This window comes from Triticum aestivum, chromosome 7D, assembly GCF_018294505.1.
Source record: "Triticum aestivum cultivar Chinese Spring chromosome 7D, IWGSC CS RefSeq v2.1, whole genome shotgun sequence".
Taxonomy (NCBI): domain Eukaryota; kingdom Viridiplantae; phylum Streptophyta; class Magnoliopsida; order Poales; family Poaceae; genus Triticum; species Triticum aestivum.
The window spans coordinates 569098778-569120141 of NC_057814.1; positions in this window are offsets into that span (position 1 = coordinate 569098778).

Below are 21364 nucleotides of genomic sequence, written 5' to 3' on the forward strand. Positions count from 1 at the left end.
GATCCCACCTTATAAGGAATAAGATCATATCCTGAAGGGATAAGATCAAGATCCCTAAAAAGGGGGATAACAATCGGTGGGGAAGGGAAATGATGGGATTTCTTTCCCCCACCTTTGCCAACGCCCCAATGGACTTGGAGGGCAAGAAACCAGCCCCCTCCACCCCTATATATAGTGGGGAGGCGCATGGGAGCAGCACCCCAAGCCCTGGCGCCTCCCTCTCCCTCCCGTGACACATCTCCCTCCTCCCGCAACGCTTGGCGAAGCCCTGTTGGAATCCCGCTACTTCCACCACCACGCCGTCGTGCTGCTGGATCTCCATCAACCTCTTGTCCCCCCCTTGCTGGATCAAGAAGGAGGAGACGTCGCTGCTCTGTATGTGTGTTGAACGCGGAGGTGCCGTCCGTTCGGCGCTAGGATCATCGGTGATTTGGATCACGACGAGTACGACTCCATCAACCCCGTTCTCTTGAACGCTTCCGCTCGCGATCTACAAGGGTATGTAGATGCACTCTTTTCCCTCTCGTTGCTAGAAGACTCCATAGATTGTTCTTGGTGATACATAGAATTTTTTTGAATTATTGCTACGTTCCCCAACATTTGTTTCATGGTGTGTATTTTTTTGTGAAGTTTGATTGAGGACTTGTATGTTTAAGTGGGATATCTCAATTGTATGGACAAAGTAAAACATATCATGTTTTGCATGCTTGATTTGTAAAGATGGTTCGTTTATGTCAATTGTGAGCGGGAGGAGGCCACACAAGAGCCAGCCACACCAAATCCGACAGGAAATAGGGTCCAAAGTAGTCAAATGATTGAGAAAGAACATTTATTGTCAATCTAACCCTGCCATCCATACACCTCTTTGGTTTAGAGTTAGTTCAGGGTTAGAATCTAACTCTAACCTCTAACTGAGTTAGTAGAGTTCTCCTCGTCTCGGTTCATCGCCATCATACTTTCCCCATTTCTGTGTTTTCAATATCCTGCGAATCAAAGAGGCCCTTAGACTGGTTTAGGTCCGGTAGTTTTTTATAAACGTGTTATGTCCAAAATTTAATGAACGTGCTCCGGTTTCTACAAAAATAATCCAGTTTCATGTAGTAATTCACTTATTTATTTATTCTTCTGCAGGGGGGTTTGCATGTAATTCGTGAGGTCTGAAATGTAAAGTACCCCGGCATATGCTCCGAGTCATGCATGCACTACGACCCAGATGCTCTATGTCCCACATGTCAGTGAAAGGGAGCATGTGGAAATAGCCTAGGAGTACATATAGGAGGATAAATGCGTGAAAAATATGTACGGTGAAGCATAGCTGCGGTTCGAAAAGGAGACCTAAAGTGATGACAGGTATAGGTCGCACGCACCCAACTAGTGGTAGTACTAGACATACGACTGCTTTTTCCCTAAAAAAAGAGGTACGAGTGCTCAGTACTCCTATTCTATCAACGCGAGTCCCATCTGACAACAGCGTCCGTGCTACAGCTAGCTCTTCTCCCTCGTTTCTCTCTTCTAATTCTAAACTCAGCCGACGCCCGGTGGGTGGGGTAGGGATTTGCCGATGGTCGGTTTGCTCAACTGTGGCCCCACCTCACAGTGAAAACGTTACTAATGGAATAAAAATGCCATATACTCCTATACTAATAAAACATTAAGGCCACGAGGCGATGCAGTGCTGGTTACAGGAGACAAGAATAAGAGATGCATCCATCGACGATGTCCACCTCCTCAACTCAGGGCGCCGGCCCACTGAACGACGGCTAAGTAGCAGCAACTTTCGTGGCCAGGTCGACGTTCTTCTGAACAATGGCGTCCAAAGATTCTAGCCGCTGGAAGAAGGCCAACATCTTTCTGTCTTCGCTGGACTTGTGGTGGCCTATGTAGACGATTTCCTCGTAGATGTGGATGTGCAGGTCGACGGTTTCTTGCATGGCGAGGCGCTGCGCGACGAGTGCGGCCTTGAGGTGCACATTCTTCGTCGTGACCTCCGGCACCTGCAGGGTCACGAGGGCTTGAAAGAGTTCGTCACCATGGAGGCCGATGAGGGTGGCAGGCAATGAGGAGCCTGGGCGCGCGGGCTGGAGCAGTACGGCAAGGTCGTCCGCGCGCTTCTTGACGGCGGTGAACTTGCGGGTGGAGTTGACCATCATGTCGTCCATGCGACATGCGAAGCCGGCGTCGGCGAGGGCTACGACCCCGGCGGTCGCCAGTACCGTCTGGAAACATTGCGTGGTGTGGGGCCGCAGGCCGGCGCCTTGGATGATTTGGCACAGCCGACTGCCGCTCGCGTCCATCGCCTCCATATGTGCTTCTGGCTTCTGGTCACTTGGTCTTGGATTGGAGTGAGCAGTGTTGCGCAGAGACTAGGAGTAGATGGATTGGAGTGGTGGGGCGCCTTTATATGAGAATCCAAACTCTGTTGTATTCACATCGTGCTGGCTCTATTCTGCTTCTCCAATTAATTCCCTCTGCATGTAATTTTGAGGATGCATCATTGACCGTTCAATGTCTCGGGAACCGCTACCCTCTCCCTCCTTGGCATTCAAGCACCTATGGAGGCGACTGCCGCTCGCGTCTATCGCGTGTCAAGAGACGTTCCCGTCGACGACGAGGTGCCTATGGTGACTTCGTAAATTTCAAGATGATAGTACTAGTATACTCAATATTGTGCACCGCGACCAAGGCCGAGAGGAAAACGAGAGAACTACGTATTTATTTATGGTGTAGATTCACTCATTTTGCTCCATACATACTCCGTCTCGGTGTAGTCTAGTCACTTGTTGAAATCTCTAGAAAGGCAAATACTCCTTTCTGGTTTACAGGGCTATACTAGCAAGTAATAGAGGGCTCACATAGCAATTTTGTCTCATGCAAGAGCCTGCCTATATGCGTGCCTCTGAGAACTGAGCATAGCTCAGTTGGCAAGGCGCGGGAGTTTGCAGCCAGCCCACCAGGGTTCAAGTCTCGGCTTGAGCGTTTGGTGCTCATGGAGTTTTCTTATATAAAAAATGCCAACAGGCTAGTCTAGCCCGGGTTGGTCTCGTTTTTTTATATGCGTGCTCCAAGGTTCGCAACTACCACGTTCGGGTTGCGCTTGGCTCTTCGCCTCTTTGAGAAGACGAACAATGATGTTACTACTACTGCTTCTACAGTATCGAATCCACTGCTGCATGTCCGTCCACCGCAAGCGGGAGGGATAGCTTGTTGTAGTACTATAAGAAAAAGCTTGTCCTCGTCTGCGAGCCACCGCGTACAAGGGCGAGGGAGAACGCGTGTATTAGTAAAATCAAGCTTCTCCTCGTTGTACGAGTTGACGCGACACATCATAGCACTGGCCCCACATGGTTGCCTCTAAACTTGGCTGAAAGACCCGCAGTGTACAATACTCCATTTGCTGCAACCTCTAACATTTACCCCACCACAAATTAAAAAATATATTCCTGTCTTGACCAGATGAGCGTGCAAACTAGAATCACCAGGATGACAGGTAGGGCCAGAAGATTATTTTAATAAAAAATCATGGAGCCGACCCCAACGACTTTAAGCTTACAGGCACGGTGCACGCTATCCTAGACTACTCTACACATGAAACTGCCACACGAGCGTCCGGGCTGCGCTTGGCTCTTCGTCTCTTCGGGAAGTCGAACAATGATGGAGTACTACTGAAGTGGAGGAGTACTACAGTATGCTTCTGGCCATCTGACACCGATTGAACTGCTGCATGTCCACCGCGTGCGGGAGGGAGAGCGTGTAGCTAACGAATGCTTCTCCTAGTCCTGCCAGCCACCATGCTCATGGGCGTGGGAGGGACGCAGCTTCATTTACTTACTGCTCCTGCCTTTGCGTCTATGACAAGTGGGCCCAACAGGTGGGTGGCCCACCTGTCATGCAGCCGAAGGCAGGTGCGGTTAAGGTAAGAGGGCGTTGTAGTAATCAAACTTCTCGGTCTTGTACAAGTTGACGCGACACATCAAAGCACTCCACTCGATATAGTTAAATAATTTGCGTTTACCAATGCATTAATTACAACGCATGCATGCATGCCGTGACTCTCCTTTTGATACTTGCATGTGTTGATTTAATGCACCTTGAAGTAGTATGAATATGTGACGGTAAAGCTTTGTAATGCCTTGTCCCTAATAAAGTGAGAGATGGTTGTGCACGAGGAGGGCGAGATCATGCAGACGGAACAAGACCCGACGATCGAGCTCTCTATGGTCTCGATGGACCTCACCTTGCTCCACTGCCCCTTGTGCTTCCGCCCCTTGAAGCCTCCAGTGTATGAGGTTCGAATACACCTCCTCCGTTCGGCTGATCGAGCAAGGTGCAGGTTTCTTGATTGATGTGCTATTCGATTGATTTGTGCAGTGCAAGGGAGGGCACCTGGTCTGCGCGGACTGCCGCGTCGAGCGCCCCGGGAACCAGCGGCAGTGCCAGAAGTGCGAGCGCGGCGGTGGCTTCGACGTGCGGAAAACGGCGGTGGACGCCGTCCTCTTCTCGGTGAGGGTGGAGTGCCCGCACGAAGGCTGTGGGATCTACGTCACTTACCACAAGCTCACCGATCACTAGAGCGTGTGTCCGCTCGCGCCCTGCAAATGCCCCGTGCCCGTCTGCGGCTATGAAGGCCCGCCGCCGTGGCTCTCCCACCACATCAGCACCGTGCATCCCATGCCCGTGCACAGGATCCAGTACGGTAAGGTGCTCCAGCTGCAAGTGCCACTGTCGGAGCCACGACTCCTGCCGTTCGCGGAGGAGGACGCCTGCGCGTTTTTCTTGGTCGGCGGCGTGCTCGACATCGGCGCGCCTATCGCCGTGTCGGTCATCTGCATCAGAGCGGGGGCGTCCCCACTGCCGCACTACGTGGCCAAGCTGTGGGCGAATGGCCTGCCGGGGGAGCCCAAAGGCAGGACCAACGCCGTTAAGGTGGAAATGGAGGTGACAAGCAGCAGGGATCCCGGCGATGTCGTCGTGCAGGAGCTGACCTTCTTCACAGTTCCGCCCAAGCTACTAGCCGGGGCTAAGCTGGTGTCCCTCCACATTCAGATTGACAAGCTCACGTCCTAAATGATTCTACAGTGCCTTCTGTTTATCTTAGTAATATGCTAATATAGGGGTTAGCTCGGTCTACTTTAGCTTAAGAGATGGTGGGTTTTGGTGGCGATGCAGCAATTACTTCGACATCAGATCAGCAGTTAAAGTAATTTCCAACAGTCGAATGGATATTTTGTGTCTGTTGGATATAAAGATCCGTTGGGTAAGAAGTAACAACTTATATGCATTTTTTCCGAAAGGGAACATCTTATATGCTTGTTTGTTTAGGAAGTGTTGCATACTTGTGCGAGTTGACGCGACACATCAAAGTAGTACTACTAGTAGTACTCCCTCCGATCCTAATTTCTCTGCGCATAATAAGTCGAGGCACAGATACCAAGGAGGGACTGGTTGTGTCTATAGGCAAAGTTGACAATTTTGACTTGTGGATGAAATCATTTCACAAAATGAACTGCCCCTAATTTTTTTGAACTCAGATGAACTTTTTAGTGGCACCCGACACGAAGGCGCCACACTACAGAGCGCAGCGCCTGACTGACAGGCGATGCACGCCTGACTGACAACCCACCCGACTGCGCACCAGGCAGATGAAGCTCGTTTCGTGTTGGTGCCGTGTGCGGCCCGCACATTAACCAAAACCTCGCGCCTCCTACTTAGCCTCCGCGTTTTAAACTTCTCAATCTCAAGGCCAAGGAGCAACATGAAACCTAGGATTGAGCCAATCGGATGGTTGAGAACACTACAATTCGTAGCTACAGATGCGTGTGTGAGAGAGGACGAGTGCGTGTGTGCACCTCTTCTCTTCCTGTATAACGTACTCCCAAATTACCCGTCGCAAATTACTCGTCGCAGAAATGGATGTATCTAGAACTAAATACATCTAGATACATCCATACCTGCGACAAGTAATTCGGGGCGGAGGGCTAAACTCAGAGTACAAGTGTATGTGGGTGACATCGACCTAGGGAGCTAGAGATGGTGCATGCGAGAAGTCCCGAGAGATAGGTGTGTGCGTGGGAAAGAGGGAGGGAGATGATATGTGTCGATGTAATCGTGTGAAAAAAGATTAGTCTATAGCTCGCCACGAGGCTATTCTTGTCGAACACCCCAATAACCGTAAGATGTGTATCCGACGGTGCCAGTTATTGCACGTACAAAGTGGTAGAAAAAGAAGTACCATGGCATATGCTACACCACGGCCAAGAACACGTGCCATCTGGGAATAGTGCAACATTTCGAAACTAGAACCGTCAATAAATCTGGCTAGAAAAAGTTCATGGATGTTATAAAAATTATATCATTGAAAACAATGTTCAAAAACGAATCCAGCGATAGTATAAATTTTGTTGACATGCACTAACATTTTTTAAGTTAAATATTTACTCAAAATTTGGCACAAATTACAAAGGGGACTAATAAACTAGGACGAAGGTAGTACCACGCTATATTTAATTGCAAACCTGTTCACACCGATCACAACCTAAAAGGTTTCCCACTTAGGAGCGTATTAGTGGTACTCGGTTATAAATACTACCATGCCAAGATGACTGCACATTCCTCCTCAACTCCTCATCCACAAAAAACAATCAGGTCATTCAGCATCGTTCCCTTGCGTCTGCCATGGCCAGCGTGAGTTCTGGGTCGAGAGGTTTCCACAAGGGAGAGGCGAGCATGGAAGAAGAAGCACGCGAGATGTCCCGCCTCGCCGCGAAAGCAGCCGACATGTCCAGCCGCGCAGCAGTAGCAGCACGGAGGTCCCGCCGCGCCGCCGAAGCAGCACGGAGGTCCCGCCATGTCGTTGATGTAGCAGACTGGTCCGGCCACGCCTTGGAAGCAGCAGAGATGTCCCGCCGCGCTGCCGAAGCAGCACGTAGGTCCCACCGTGCCGCGGCGGCCTGGGAAAATTTCTCGCGGGCAGGCGAGGACTCTTACAGGCGCATGCATACGATCATCCATTGCCACAGAGATCAGATCTCCGGCTGGGCGAGGTTGCAGGACGAGGCTACCGGCATCATCCGGCAACTAGGCGAGGGCAATGCGAAGCTCCGCGACGAGCGCGACGTGCTGAGGGCGAAGATCACCGGAAGGGTGAAGCAGGCGGAGGAGACCGCTGCCTTGATGCATAGGGCGAGCGTCATCGTCAAGAAACTTATGGATGAGAATGCCATGCTCCACATCGAGCACAACAGGCTGGTGGAGGAATCCGTGGATGCTGCCAAGCAGCGTATTGAGGACATGAAACTGATGAAAGAGATCATCGCCGCTCGCCGCGAGAACTAGTCTCCGCGACCTGCAGTGCATAAAGAAAGTAGAGATCAGCGAGCCAGATCGTTGTATGCGTCTTCCTTCTTCTTTTGCCCTTGTGTATTTAGGGCATAGCCGCATGTGGCTTTTTAATTATCTTCCTAATTATGTAAGACAATTATTATCCACTCTCGTCGTCCTTATATATATTCATCAGTCTTGCCATAAGTCGCAGTAGATGCTATATAGGTCAGTCGGATCTTACATCAAGATCCATGCAAAATTTTCTTTTTTCTTTCTTAAATCTCAGTCGAGTGAGACATAGCCACGCCATTAAGCAGAGGCTCGGGCGCCAGTAATGGAGACCTTGGGAGAGAGGTTGACAGCAGATGGAGGTCAAAGGGCTCTCCTCCCGATAAGCACACACAGGGGTCTGATCGCACGCCTCCCGTACTCAAATAGCTACCCTGCACGGCCCCTCCTAGCTAATAAAAAAGGGGCCACGTGGCGGCACGTAGATGGAGAATAGAACGCCCATAGTTTCAATAATACTTGTGTTTCCGATTGTAATGTGATAACACTTGTTCCAAAATGACTTTGTTGATTGTTAATGTGTGCGCCTTCGCAAATCAGACAGCAAAATTACCACAACATGTTGGTGCCATGTCATGACACCAAGCCAAGATTCATGATTTTCATGCATGTTTTGGATTTACAGGAATTAAAAACCAAGTTTCTCAATGTTTCCAGCCGAGCCACGATGCCCGGATGTTTGAATTTCATTCCCATTTCTTGCATGGGACCTAGAAATTTACCCGAGGACACACATGTGATTTTTCAACCAGCTTTGGTGCACTGGAGCATGTGCTTGTATATTTCAAATTAGAATTATGCACACAAAGGTGACACGTTCCCTCTCAGAACCACGAACCTTCCTGAGAGAAGCTCCGGTTTGCAAGAAGCTTATACCAAAACTTGTTCCTATTCGGCCAATTTTTTTACCACAACATGGTAGTACCATGACATGACACTATGCCAAGTTTCATGATTTTTAGGCGTGTTTTGGATTTACAAGAATTTTAAAACCAAGTTTCTCAATGTTCTCGGCCGAGCCACGATGCCCAGATGTTTGAATTTCATTCTCATTTCTTGCATGGGACCTAGAAATTCACCCGAGGACACACATGTGATATTTCAACCAACTTTGGTGCACGGGAGCATGTGCTTGTAGTTCAAATTTGAATTATGCACATTAAATGACCAGAAACTCAATTAATGTATAAAAAGGCCAAACGAACCCGGAATAATTCCAAAATTTAATAGGGCACTCATGTAGTTCTATGTTGCCTCTGTAAAGAAACTCAAGGGGGGCTGCGTATAATGTTTCGCACTCAAAGGTGACACGTTCCCTCTCACAACCACGAGCCTTCTTGACAGAAGCTCCGGTTTGCAAGAAGCTTATACCAAAATTTGTTCCTATTCGGCCTTTTTTTTACCACGGCATGGTAGTACCATGACATGACACCATGCCAAGTTTCATGATTTTTAGGCGTGTTTTGGATTTACAAGAATTTTAAAACCAAGTTTCTCAATGTTCTCGGCCGAGCCACGATGCCCAGGTGTTTGAATTTCATTCCCATTTCTTGCATGGGACCTAGAAATTCACCCGAGGACACACATGTGATATTTCAACCAACTTTGGTGCACGGGAGCATGTGCTTGTAGTTCAAATTTGAATTATGCACATTAAATGACCAGAAAATCAATTAATGTATAAAAAAGGCAAAACGAACCCGGTATAATTCCAAAATTTAACATGGCACTCATGTAGTTCTATGTTGCCTCTGTAAAGAAACTCAAGGGGGGCAGCGTATATTGTTTCGCACTCAAAGGTGACATGTTCCCTCTACAACCACGAGCCTTCTTGAGAGAAGCTCCGGTTTGCAAGAAGCTTATACCGAAATTTGTTCCTATTCGGCCATTTTTTTACCACAGCATGGTAGTACCATGACATGACACCATGCCAAGTTTCATGATTTTTAGGCATGTTTTGGATTTACAAGAATTTTAAAACCAAGTTTCTCAATGTTCTCGGCCGAGCCACGATGCCCAGGTGTTTGAATTTCATTCCCATTTCTTGCATGGGACCTAGAAATTCACCCGAGGACACACATGTGATTTTTCAACCAACTTTGGTGCATGGGAGCATGTGCTTGTAGTTCAAATTTGAATTATGCACATTAAATGACTAGAAACTCAATTAATGTATAAAAAAGGCCAAACGAACCCGGAATAATTCCAAAATTTAACAGGGCACTCATGTAGTTCTATGTTGCCTCTGTAAAGAAACTCAAGGGGGGGGGCAGAGTATATCGTTTCACACTCAAAGGTGACACGTTCCCTCTCAGAACCACGAGCGTTCTTGAGAGAATCTCCGGTTTGCAAGATGCTTATACCAAAACTTGTTCCAAATATTCCCAATTTTTTACCACAACATGTTAGTGCCATGACATGACAGCATGCCAAGTTTCATGATTTCCAGGCGAGTTTTGGATTTACATGAATTTAAAAACCAAGTTTCTCGATGTTCTCGGCCGAGTCACGACACCCAGATGTTTGAATTTCATTCCCATTTCTTGCATGGGACCTAGAAATTCATCCAAGGACACACATGTGATTTTTCAACCAACTTTGGTGCACCGGAGCATGTGCTTGCCGTTCAAATTTGGATTATGCACATTAAATGTCCAGAAACTCAATTAATGTATAAAAAAGTCCAAACAAACCCGGAATAATTCCAAAATTTAACAGGGCACTCATATAGTTATATGTTGCTTCTGTAAAGAAAATCTGGGGGAGGCAGTGTATATCGTTTCACACACAAAGGTGTCACGTTCCCCCTCGGAACCACGAGGCTTGCTGAGAGAATCTTCGGTTTTGCAAGAAGCTTATACCAAAACTTGTCCAAATTCAGCCAACAATTATATACATATGAAAACAGGGTTTAGATTATCCCGAACATCTCGCCACCTAGACCAATGTACTCTGATTTGAATTCAACATAAAATGGATAAAAATATTTGAATTGGAGATCGTATGTCACATGTATTTTATAGTGAAATATGATTACTGCTATATGCATGTTTTTTGTTATCAAGATAATATTTAAATGATTGTATAACTTGACATCAATCGTATTCAAATAAGGAAAATTGATTCAAATTTAGTCCGTATGGTCGACGACAATATATATGTTCATAGGGTGGAGTAAAATGTTCATATATGATGGAAGATCAAAATGTAGTACTACATCCATTATAAACCGCAAGGTCACCTAACGATATATTCGAATTCAACATAACGTGGATTCAAAAATTGAAATTCGAGATCCTGGCATTTGTAATCATATAAAAAGGGACATGACTCTTTATTTTGGTGGGAGTTGATTTGTTTTTTGTTGTTGTGAGGGAAGTGTGAATCGATATGGTACTGTACAGGGTAATCTTGTTCTCCCGATTTTACATTTTCTTGTAGTTTTTTCAATGACATTTATAGCAATATAGTAAAAGGGGACATGACTCTCTTGTGTCTTGTATGATTTTTTTGTACACGTTAAGTTTGTTCTGCCCAACAAGGAATCCGCGCCTTGTTATCCCGAAATTTTCAAGCTCGAGTATCTTTTGTCTCATCTGCTTTGAAACTCCCGCCTCTTCAACCCGCGTCATGCCTTGTTATCCTGAAACTTCGACGCGCGTGAAAACTCCCTCCTCGTCTGAAATCGGTCCCACAGCCCAGACACGCGAAATCCCCCTTCTACCCCTCAGCCGGAAATGCCGGTTCGACGTCGCGGTGTCAAAATCGGTGGGGGTACGCTGGTAACTTGCCCTACATTTCGGATAAGCGCGTCCCTAAGACATGGCTTCCCCCTACCTTCCCCTTCACCCCCCATTCGTACACCGAGGTTGCCAAAACCCACGAAACCCCATGCTCCTCGGTCGGCCTCCCGACCGCCGCCCAGCTGGAGACTCTTCTCCGACGACGTCGTCCACCACAACAGCTCGCCGTCCCTCATCCACCGCACCGGATGAGGATCCGTCGTCGATCTCGTCGTCCCGCCGGATCAGCCGCCCCGTCCTCGACCTCCAAGGAGCTGCCTCGACATTCGCCTCGTCTATCGCGCCACCTCCATCCCCACACCGACGTCTTGACCTGCCCCATCGGAACCGCATCACCCTCACCAATTCCTCCGATGAAGCCAAGGCCAACTCGGCGCCACCAAGGAGGTTCTACACTCACCACTGCATTTTATCTTTTATTCGATCTCACAGGGCCGCCGGTGCTCGATACTGAGCAGCCATGGCGGGTCTCCATCGACGGCGCCGTCGCCGGCCACTTCATCTGCGGTTTCTCTCCCCCATGTCGTTGCTTCCTCGGCGGCAACTTCCACACTGGCACTAACTACAGCTGCTCCGGCTCTCGCTCGCGCTGCTGCTACTCCGGCTCTCGCTCGCGCTACGGCTCTGTTCTTCCTATCGGTCGCGCTGCTGCACTGCTCTTGCTTTCGTTCGTGCTGCTGCTCTGCTCTGATATTGCTGTCGGTCGCGCTGCTGCTCTGCTCTTGCTCTCGTTCGTGCTGCTGCTCCGGTCTTGCTCTCGCTCGCGCTGCTACTGCTGCTGCACGACCTCCGGTAGCTACAGGAGTTGCTGCTTTAGCACTCGCTCGTGGTTCTACTGCACGACTTGCTCTCTGCTAGTGCGTTCCCTGCTCGAGCGTCTGCTGATTTAGATCACTGCTTCTCTGCTACTAGTGCTCGAATGCCCTAAACATCTATTGCAATGCTCTTCTACTAGTTCAATCAGTTTCGACAGTAAAATTCAGTTTCGACTATAAAGTTCAGTTTCTTCAGTTAAGTTCAGTGTAAACAGTACTTACAACATCTGTCGGAGCGGTCGTGGCACGGCTGACGCGTTTTACATCTAGTACTTTTTGGTGATGTATTTTACATCATCTATTGCAGATGATATTAGAGTCCCACTTCAGATTAACGTTCTCTGTCTTGTCCTGCTTCAGCCTCACCACCGTACACCTCACCGGAGCTGCTCCAACAACGGAACCGTCCATCACAGTGGAGCACTACCCTCGGCGCCATTTCAAGAGGCTTCAGATCTTCTTCCCCGCCTCCGACAGTCACACCAGCATCACCATCCTCCACATCCAACCCAATGATGCTGAGCTCGACAAGGCTATGCCAAAGAGGTTGTACACTTGTTGCATCACTTTGTTACTCTGCATTCATGTAGATCCCTCAGGGATCCTTTGCTATGGAACTACTATGGTACTACTCTTCGTCCATTTGGTTAGGAGTGGAGCAAAGCAAAACTGGAGGATTTTTTTCCTTTGGTGTCTCTTTCAAAGAAAAATGGTAGGAATTTTAATATCAAGTTGGACGTCCTTTTCAAATTAATATGCATGAAGAACAGGACTAATTGCATTACTGTCATAATAAGATTCTTATTTTTTCATTTTCACGTGGTTTGACTTTAATTTGACCATGTTTCTCCATTCCCGTGTTCTTCCAATTCATGTGAACCAAACACCGTGGTTCACAGAAATCCTATGTTTCCAAATGCTCTGTTTTGCACGTGCATTCCTATCCTATTCCTGTGTTTTTCGTGTCCCTGCGTTTATAGAATCCTCCAATTCTAAGGAGCCCTTACATATTTACTTCATTTTCAGATAGGCGTCAAAGAAAACTCTGTGTATTATGTCCTGCTCCTGCCATGCCATCATCCACCCCACCTGAGGTGCACCATCGACAGAAGCATTCACTGCAGCAGAGATTCTCCCTGCAAACTTTCTTTCGCCGCCTCAGATCATCTTCCCCGTTGCCGGCAGCCACGCCAACTACATTACCATCATCGACTGAGCAGATGAACCTGAGGACTACACAGTTCCGGAAGAGAGGTCACAGTCTTTCGTGTTATTATTACCTGCTACTTTATCGTTCAAACTTGAGTTTTAAAATGCCCGTGGGTCTCATATCGAGGCAGCAACAAATAGTATATGTCTACTATCTGGTTCATCCGGGGTCTTCTATGTGGTTCATGTTGGGTGGGCAACAAACAGTAGATGATCCATTGTCTATCTTTTTAAACTAAAGCTATAATCTACATGCTATCATTAGTTTTGGATCTATCCACTCGTTTGCTACCATCAGTCTTGATTTCTGCATGCACCCCTTAGGCTTTACAAAATCTAACTAATTTTTTATTATGCATGTCAGTTATTGTACACAATCGTACTGAACATGTAGACAAAAAGAGAAGACCTTTGCGTGGGAATACAGAGGGAGCCGACCACTCCTATTTACCTCCTGAGGTGTTTGCTCTAACCTGGCATGCTGATGTTGGTCATATCATGCATATGGCGCCTCGCATTACTTACATTATTCATCTTATATGTCATCAGCTTAGTTTAGATTTGCTTTGTGTGAATGCCACCTGTTTGGTTTCTATATCATACTCCCACCGTTCCTGAATATTTGTCTTTTTAGAGATTTCAACAAGTGACTACATACGGAGCAAAATGAGTGAATCTACACTCTAAAATATGTCTATATACATCTGTATGTTGTAGTCCATTTGAAATCTCTAAAAAGACAAATATTTAGGAACAGAGGGAGTATATGGGAATTATGCAATGCCATCTTCTTTAGCCAGGCATCATATACGTGAATCATGCAATGCCATCCTGTTTAGCCAGTCCATCGTATATGTGAATTGTATCGTGCCATATTTTTTTCATAATGTATTCCATTTGTCAACAATGTTTATACATTCATCTACTCTTCCTGTGCATCAGCCATTTGAGTCGGTCATGGGAAAATCTGGAGTGAAAACAAGGTCTTCTGAGCAGTCAGTGCTACCTGTCGATGCAGATTTCTTGCTGGTTACAGATAGCTCCTCAGAGGAGGATTCAGAGACAGATGACCAGTCGTATCCCCCCCCCCCCGAGGTGCATGCTCTAACTTGGCAAGGGTTAATTGCTTATCATGCATATGGTGTCTTGCATTGCCATGCCATCTGCTTAGATTAGACATGCTTTGTGTGAATGCCTCCTGTTTGCTTTCTATATCAGATATGTGAATTATGCAATGCCATGTTTTTCAGCCAGTTATCATATATGTGAATTATGCACCGCCATGTAGCCAGGCATCATATATGTGAATTATCTCATGCCATCTTTTTTTCATTACGTATTCCATTTGTCGACAATCTGTGTATATTGAACTACTCTTCATGTGTATCAGCCATTTGAGCCGGTTATGGAAAAATCAGGAGTGAAAACAAGGTCTTCAGAGCAGGCAATGGTACCTGTTGAAGCATATATCTCGATGGTTACAGGGAGCTCCTCAGAGGAGGATTCAGAGACAGATGACCAGTCCTATATCCCACCTGAGGTGTATGCTCTAAGTTGCAATGTTTATATTTCTCATATAATGCATATGGTGTCTATCATTGCTTAGTTTAGACATCATATGCACAATATTGAATTCCATCTGCTTAGTTTAGAGATCATACATGCGAGTGCCAGCTGCTTAGTTTATGAATAAATTATGTCAATTATATCATGCCATCCTGTATACTTAGACAACATTTATGTGAATTATTTCATCCCAACCTATTTTAGAAAGACATCATATAGTTTTGTCATGCCATCCTATTTAGATACTCATCATATGTTGAATTATGCCATTATATATTGTTAAGTTATCCATCATATATCTGAAAATGTGTCATGCTATCCTGTTTAGTTAGGCATCATATATGTGAAATAGTGTCATGCTGTCCTGTTTGGTTAGACAACATATATGTGAATTACCACATCTATCTATCATACAATGTCTGTACGTTCAATTTCTTTTCTTGTTTATCAGCCATTTGAATTGGAGGGGGTGATGGCAGTATCTAAGGGAGCAAAAACCTGTTCTTCACAAAAGATAGTGCTACCCGTCGATGCAGATAGAACCATGGTTGTACTGGCCCACAAACATGCCCCGCCACACATAATCGACACTCTTCCACACTGCACACTTACACCGTTGGCCAGAGAACCAGCTACAACCCATCTAACCTCAACCCCAGCGGATAGTAACCCACTTCTAGTTGACAAAGCACCATGTCCACCACAGAGTATCCCCACACGAGCAGTTTGTAAAGCAACTGCAGTGCCCAAAGCACGAAGACCACCACAGCGAACCCAAACTCCACGTTTAAAGCAGAAGAGCAACTATTCTCAGGTCAGATTCTGTAGCTATGGTCCATACTCCTTTGCTGTTGCATCACTATATTTACTCATACCAACTACTTTCGAGTTTGAAGGATCCAATTCAAACTCCAATGGCGCAACATGTATGTTTTAAACCTATTTCTTTAACTGGATTGCTGTTCTAACTTCTTGCTCTACGTTGATTTCAGTTTCAGTTGTATAAACAGTTATGTTCTCATGTGATGCACATTACAAGTGTTGCCAATGCTGTGTAGTTTCTCACACTTATATTCTGTCTATGCTGCTGTGTCATAAAATATATGAGTTGAACTGTGTCTCTATCTTGATTTGGGAACATAAACTAGAATGATATGGACAATACAGTGACCATAGTACATAGATATATGTTTGTTTCATGTTGTTATCCTGTCCACCTTACTACTGAACCGGTTTACCAAAATGAGTTTGGTATACTAACTGCTAAACCTATGATGTGTCTGCTTGTTTCTCTTGTAGTATGCGAACAAAATATTGGAGAAGAGCACCCCACTATGCAGTGGTAGAGAAAGTAATGCAGATAAGGTTCAAGATAGTGAGACAACCCTGTTGGTCTCCAAGAAAGGTGATAAAAACGATCTTGTAGACAGTGAGAAAACCCCACAGTCCTGCGTTGATGTAGTGTTCGAGTTACTGGCCAGTACCGCTGGCACAAGCTCTTCGACCTCGCTGCCTGAATCACGTCGGCTTCTTCAGTCTCCGCTACAAGCTAAAAGGCATCAGTCAGCTGTGTTGCGGCAAGAAGCTGGAGGACTGAGGAAGTCCCTGCAGAATTCAAATGCATACTTTCTTGTGCAACAACAAGAGCTGGAGGATTTAAGTGCCAAATAAGAGAAAGTTAATAAGCTTGCTAAGCATCTTGCCAGCATTATGGGTACCCAGGATATTGTTTCTTGAGCTCTTATGAAGTGGTTTCAGTTCTGGACTTGTTTTGCTGCAGCGTTTATTTTCACTCGTCCCCAACTTTGATGACCAGTGTATGTGATATGCTGCTTTGTTCCCTATATTTGCACTGGTAGCGAACTTTGATGCCTAGTGTATGTAATATGTGTAATAGCTGTGATAGCCTAGCGTAAGTTGCTTGCTTATTTATTTCGTTGTTGTCTTTTTTATTTGTTTGCTTGTAGTCAGTGCAGTTCTTTTTCCGTGGTTTGCTAATGGCCGCAATAACCTATTTTTTAAAACTAGGCCACAATAACCATGGGCTACATATTTACTGTAGTTACCATGGGCCTCCTATGGGCCGTAGAAAGAATGGGCCTTCTTAGGGACGTAGAAAGAATGGACCTTCTACGGGCCGTAGCATCAATGGGCCTTCTACGGGCCGTAGCATCAATGGGCCTTCTACGTGTCGTAGCATCAATGCTTCACGTCCACTATATCGATAACCAAACAATGGGCCATAACAGACCATTATGGGCCGTAAATGGGCTAGACTTGGAATCGTCCGTTCATGGGCCACAATAACAGGCTGTCGTTAATCGCCGTATTTGATGACGTTATGAAAACGGCCCAACGGATTAACAGGCCGCAAACGGGCCGATTGTAACCGCGGGCTGAATTTGGCCCACAACCAGAAAAGGCGAATGACGGGCCGTAAGTAACCGAATGCTGGAAATGATCCCAAGAATAAATGGGCCCTGAGAAGGCCAAAAGATAACACGGGCTGGAAACGGCCCAATGGAATAATGGGCCGTTAATGGGTATAAAGGGATACACTGTTCATTGCGGCCAGATTCACCATGGGCCGTTAATGGGCCAAGAGTTACAAATGGCCTCGTATGGGCCGAAAGACATCATGGGCCATACATGGGCCGGAAGTTACAACGGGCTGGAATCATATTGGACGGCCCAGATGAAGCTACTCGGCTTAATTCCGATAGGCCGTAACGGGCCGTGAGTTAGCGGGCCGTAAATGGGCTATATAGGAACAGGCTTTTCCGTGGGCCGGCCCGTTACCTTTTGACCAAGTCAAATGGGCCGGCCTTTTCACCAGAATGGGCCTCTGTTGGGCCGTGCCACGTGTCGACGTATCATAGGCGCCTCCTGTCCAATGAATGGATGACATCTGTCCCAACGGTGAGCCAACACGTGTTTCCTCCGGCCAATGAGAATTTTACACGTGGAAAATCCTCATTGGTCCGGGCTGTTAGCGGGTTATTGGATCCAAAACCGACCCGATAGCTTAACGGCGTCCCGTTACGGTGGATGCCACGTGTCGGTCACCCTTGACGAAAGCACTTCTATGTCGCGCGATTTATCGTCATGGAAGTGGACACTTCCGTGATGATAATTTTGGTAATGTCACGGAACACTTCTACGACAGCACATGTACGACTATCTTGATTCTATCATAAATTTGTCATGGATGTACATGCATGACAGAAAACGTGACCTACTGTGACAAATACGTATCATCACGGAAGTGTATTTTTTTTGCAGTGTCAGTATCGATCGGCTCCCGCGGCATCTTCGCTCCCCGTTGTTCGTCGTTGCAAGCGATCTGGTCGATCACGGCTTCAGTGGTGGGTGAAGCATGCGGTGGCTCGTCAGACGGCCACCCCCAAGTCATGGCAATCGAGCCCGATGAATCTCTCTACGGGCTATTCGACCTGTCGAGTGGTTCTGTTGAGACACTGTCCGAGTGCGATAGCAGCGACCCTGCGGTGGAAGTTCTGATGGTCGACACGCCGTGCAGCCCGCCTGGTTTCCTTCGCGGTGACGGCGGCGATGGCGGCGGTGATCCGTTGCATGTTCACGAGGAATACCACCCCGAAGCCCTCTCTTCGCAGCAGAGGGAGGAACTGCACTGCCGCAACATGGAGGCGCTCCACGCTCCCATCGTCGGAGAGACCTCCGAGGCTCGGGCCATGGAGGCTGCGCGCCTGGCTACTTTGGTTGAGCGCACTCGACTGGAGAACCTTTAGCATGCACTCGACGAACGCGCTCGACGACAGATCCCTGAGTCCAGTCAACGGCAACGACAACTGTTCCCGCCTGAACCTCAGGTATACCGCACTCCAATTCAGAATCTTATAGCTGCTGCCCGTATAGCAGAATCAATTCAGCCGTCCCAATCGGAGGCTGGCAGAGGCCTGATGCAGATCCGAGCACTGCTTCGAGCGGCAGGTGAGCAGAACACAACCATTTCTCAGTCCCGCAACAGGATCCACAACAGATCTGTGGTGGCGGATACGGTCCAGTCGGCCCACAGCCCGAGATCGCCTCTGCGGCGTGAGGGACGTGGGCACCGCCAGGAGCAGTATCTGGGTCGGAATCATGAGCAATATGATCATCGACTCGGCCGTGATGACCGCCGTCGAGTGCCTACGCCCCCTCCGAGGGGCGGATCATTCGCGCCCTGGCAGTCTGATGAAAGGTGCCCGTACATCGATGAGCGAAGGGTCCCAGTCGACCCGAGAGAGCCAGAATTTGATGCGAGGTCGATCCTCGTTCAAGGTCTGGTCGACAGGAACAGAGCACACAGAGAAGGACTCGATAGAGATCGCCCGACTAGCAGCAGAGTTCATGTCTCCGGACCTGAGTGCTTCAGCAGAGCTATCAGAGCCGCTGAGATTCCTCCCAATTTCAGGTTGGCAACAGGAGTGAGTAAGTTCACCGGTGAGTCGAAACCTAACACTTGGCTGGAGGATTACCGAGTGGCCGTATAGATTGGTGGTGGTAATGACGAGGTAGCCATGAAGCATCTTCCCCTGATGTTAGAGGGTTCAGCCAGAGCATGGCTGAATCAGTTGACTCCAGGCAGTATATTCAGTTGGATAGAGTTGGCCCGAGTGTTTGTCAGGACGTTTGAGGGCACATGCAAACGACCTGTAGGGTTGGCAGAATTACAGCATTGCGTACAAAAACCGAATGAAAATTGGAGGGATTACATCCAGAGGTGGACCACTTTGCATCACAAAGTGGAGAATGTGTCTCAACACCAAGCAGTTTGCGCCTTCAAGGAGGGCGTTCGGTATCAAGAGCTTAACCTGAAGTTTGGTCGGACATGAGACATGACCCTGACCCGAATGATGGAAATAGCCACTCGGTACGCTAACGGCGAAGAATAAGACTGACTCCACAGTGGCAAGAGTAAACCAGGCGGCCAGGACACCGGAGGAGGTAATTCTAATCGGAACCAGAAGCGTAAAGCCGAGCCCGCGGGTCCTGGGGAGGTTGCAGTTGCGACCCAAGGAAAATTCAAGGGAAAACCTAAGGGGCCCTGGATCCCCAAGAAAGTAAAAGATCAAGCAGGAAATGATGTGTTGGATTTGCCGTGTCACATTCACGCCAAGAAGGATGAAGAGGGTAATCTGATTTATCCCAAGCATACCACTCGACAATGTCGGCTCCTTATCCAGCAGTTCCGAGGAAAACAAGCGAGTGAGTAAGGGAAGGAATCTGATAAGGATGAGGACAAGGAAGAGGATGATGGTTATCCCAATGTCAATGCCACTTTGGTGATTTTTTCTGACGTTGAGAGCAAAACTTGACTAAAGGTCATCAACAGAGAAGTAAACATGGTTGCTCTAGCAACGAAAACATATTTGAAGTGGTCAAAGACTCCTATCACATTCGACCAGTCTGACCATCCCGCACACGTTGCAACCCCAGGGCAGCAAGCGTTGGTGGTCGACCCGGTCGTCGGGGCACTCGACTGACCAAAGTTCTGATGGATGGCGGCAGTGGTTTGAACACTTTATATGCTGAGACCCTCAGAGAGATGGGCGTTCCGATGTCCAAGCTCAGTGAAAGAAATATGCGATTCCATGGTGTCATCCCAGGGAAGAAAGCCGATTCACTCGGCCAGATCACTCTTGACGTGGTTTTCGGTGATTCAAAGAATTACCTCAAAGAAAAGTTGACATTTGAAGTTGTGGATTTTCACAGTGCTTATCATGCCATTTTGGGCAGACCTGCATATGCCCGTTTCATGGCTTGACCGTGTTACGTGTACCTCAAGCTGAAGATGCCTGGTCCCAAGGGCGTGATCACAATCACTGGTAATTGACAGAGAGCGGAAGAGTGCCTCCAGAAGGGCTCAAAGATTGCCGATGAGCATATGGCAGCAGTGGAAATGCAAGAATATCAGAAGAATGCAGATCCGAGTGATTTGTTACATGCCAAGAAGCCTGCTTCAGAGTCTGCATTTTAGTCGTCTGGTGAAACCAAGCAAGTTCACATTCACCCGACCAATCCTAATGCTGCTCCGACTCATATTTCAACATCACTCGACAGCAAATAGGAAGAAGCGCTCATCCAGTTCCTCCGTGAGAACTGGGACATCTTTGCATGGAAGCCTTCTGACATGCCAGGTGTACCCAGGGAACTGGCTGAGCACTGTTTGCGAGTCGACCCAAAAGTAAAACCTGTCAAAGAGCATCTCCGACGGTCCGTCGTGGAGAAGAGAAAGGCAATTGGTGAAGAGGTCGCTCGACTTCTAGCAGCTGAGTTCATCCGCGAGATATACCACTCCGAGTGGCTCGCCAATGTTGTCATGGTCCCCAAGAAGGCCGATTCACTTCGCATGTGCATTGACTTCAAACATATCAATCGGGCCTGCCTGAAAGATCATTTTCCTCTGCCCCGCATCGACCAAATTGTCGACTCAACTGCGGGATGTGAGCGTTTGTCCTTTTTGGAAGCCTATTCCGGGTATCATCAGGTCCGACTGTATGGACCCGATGAAATAAAAATAGCTTTCATCACCCCATTCGGGTGCTTTTGTTATGTTACCAT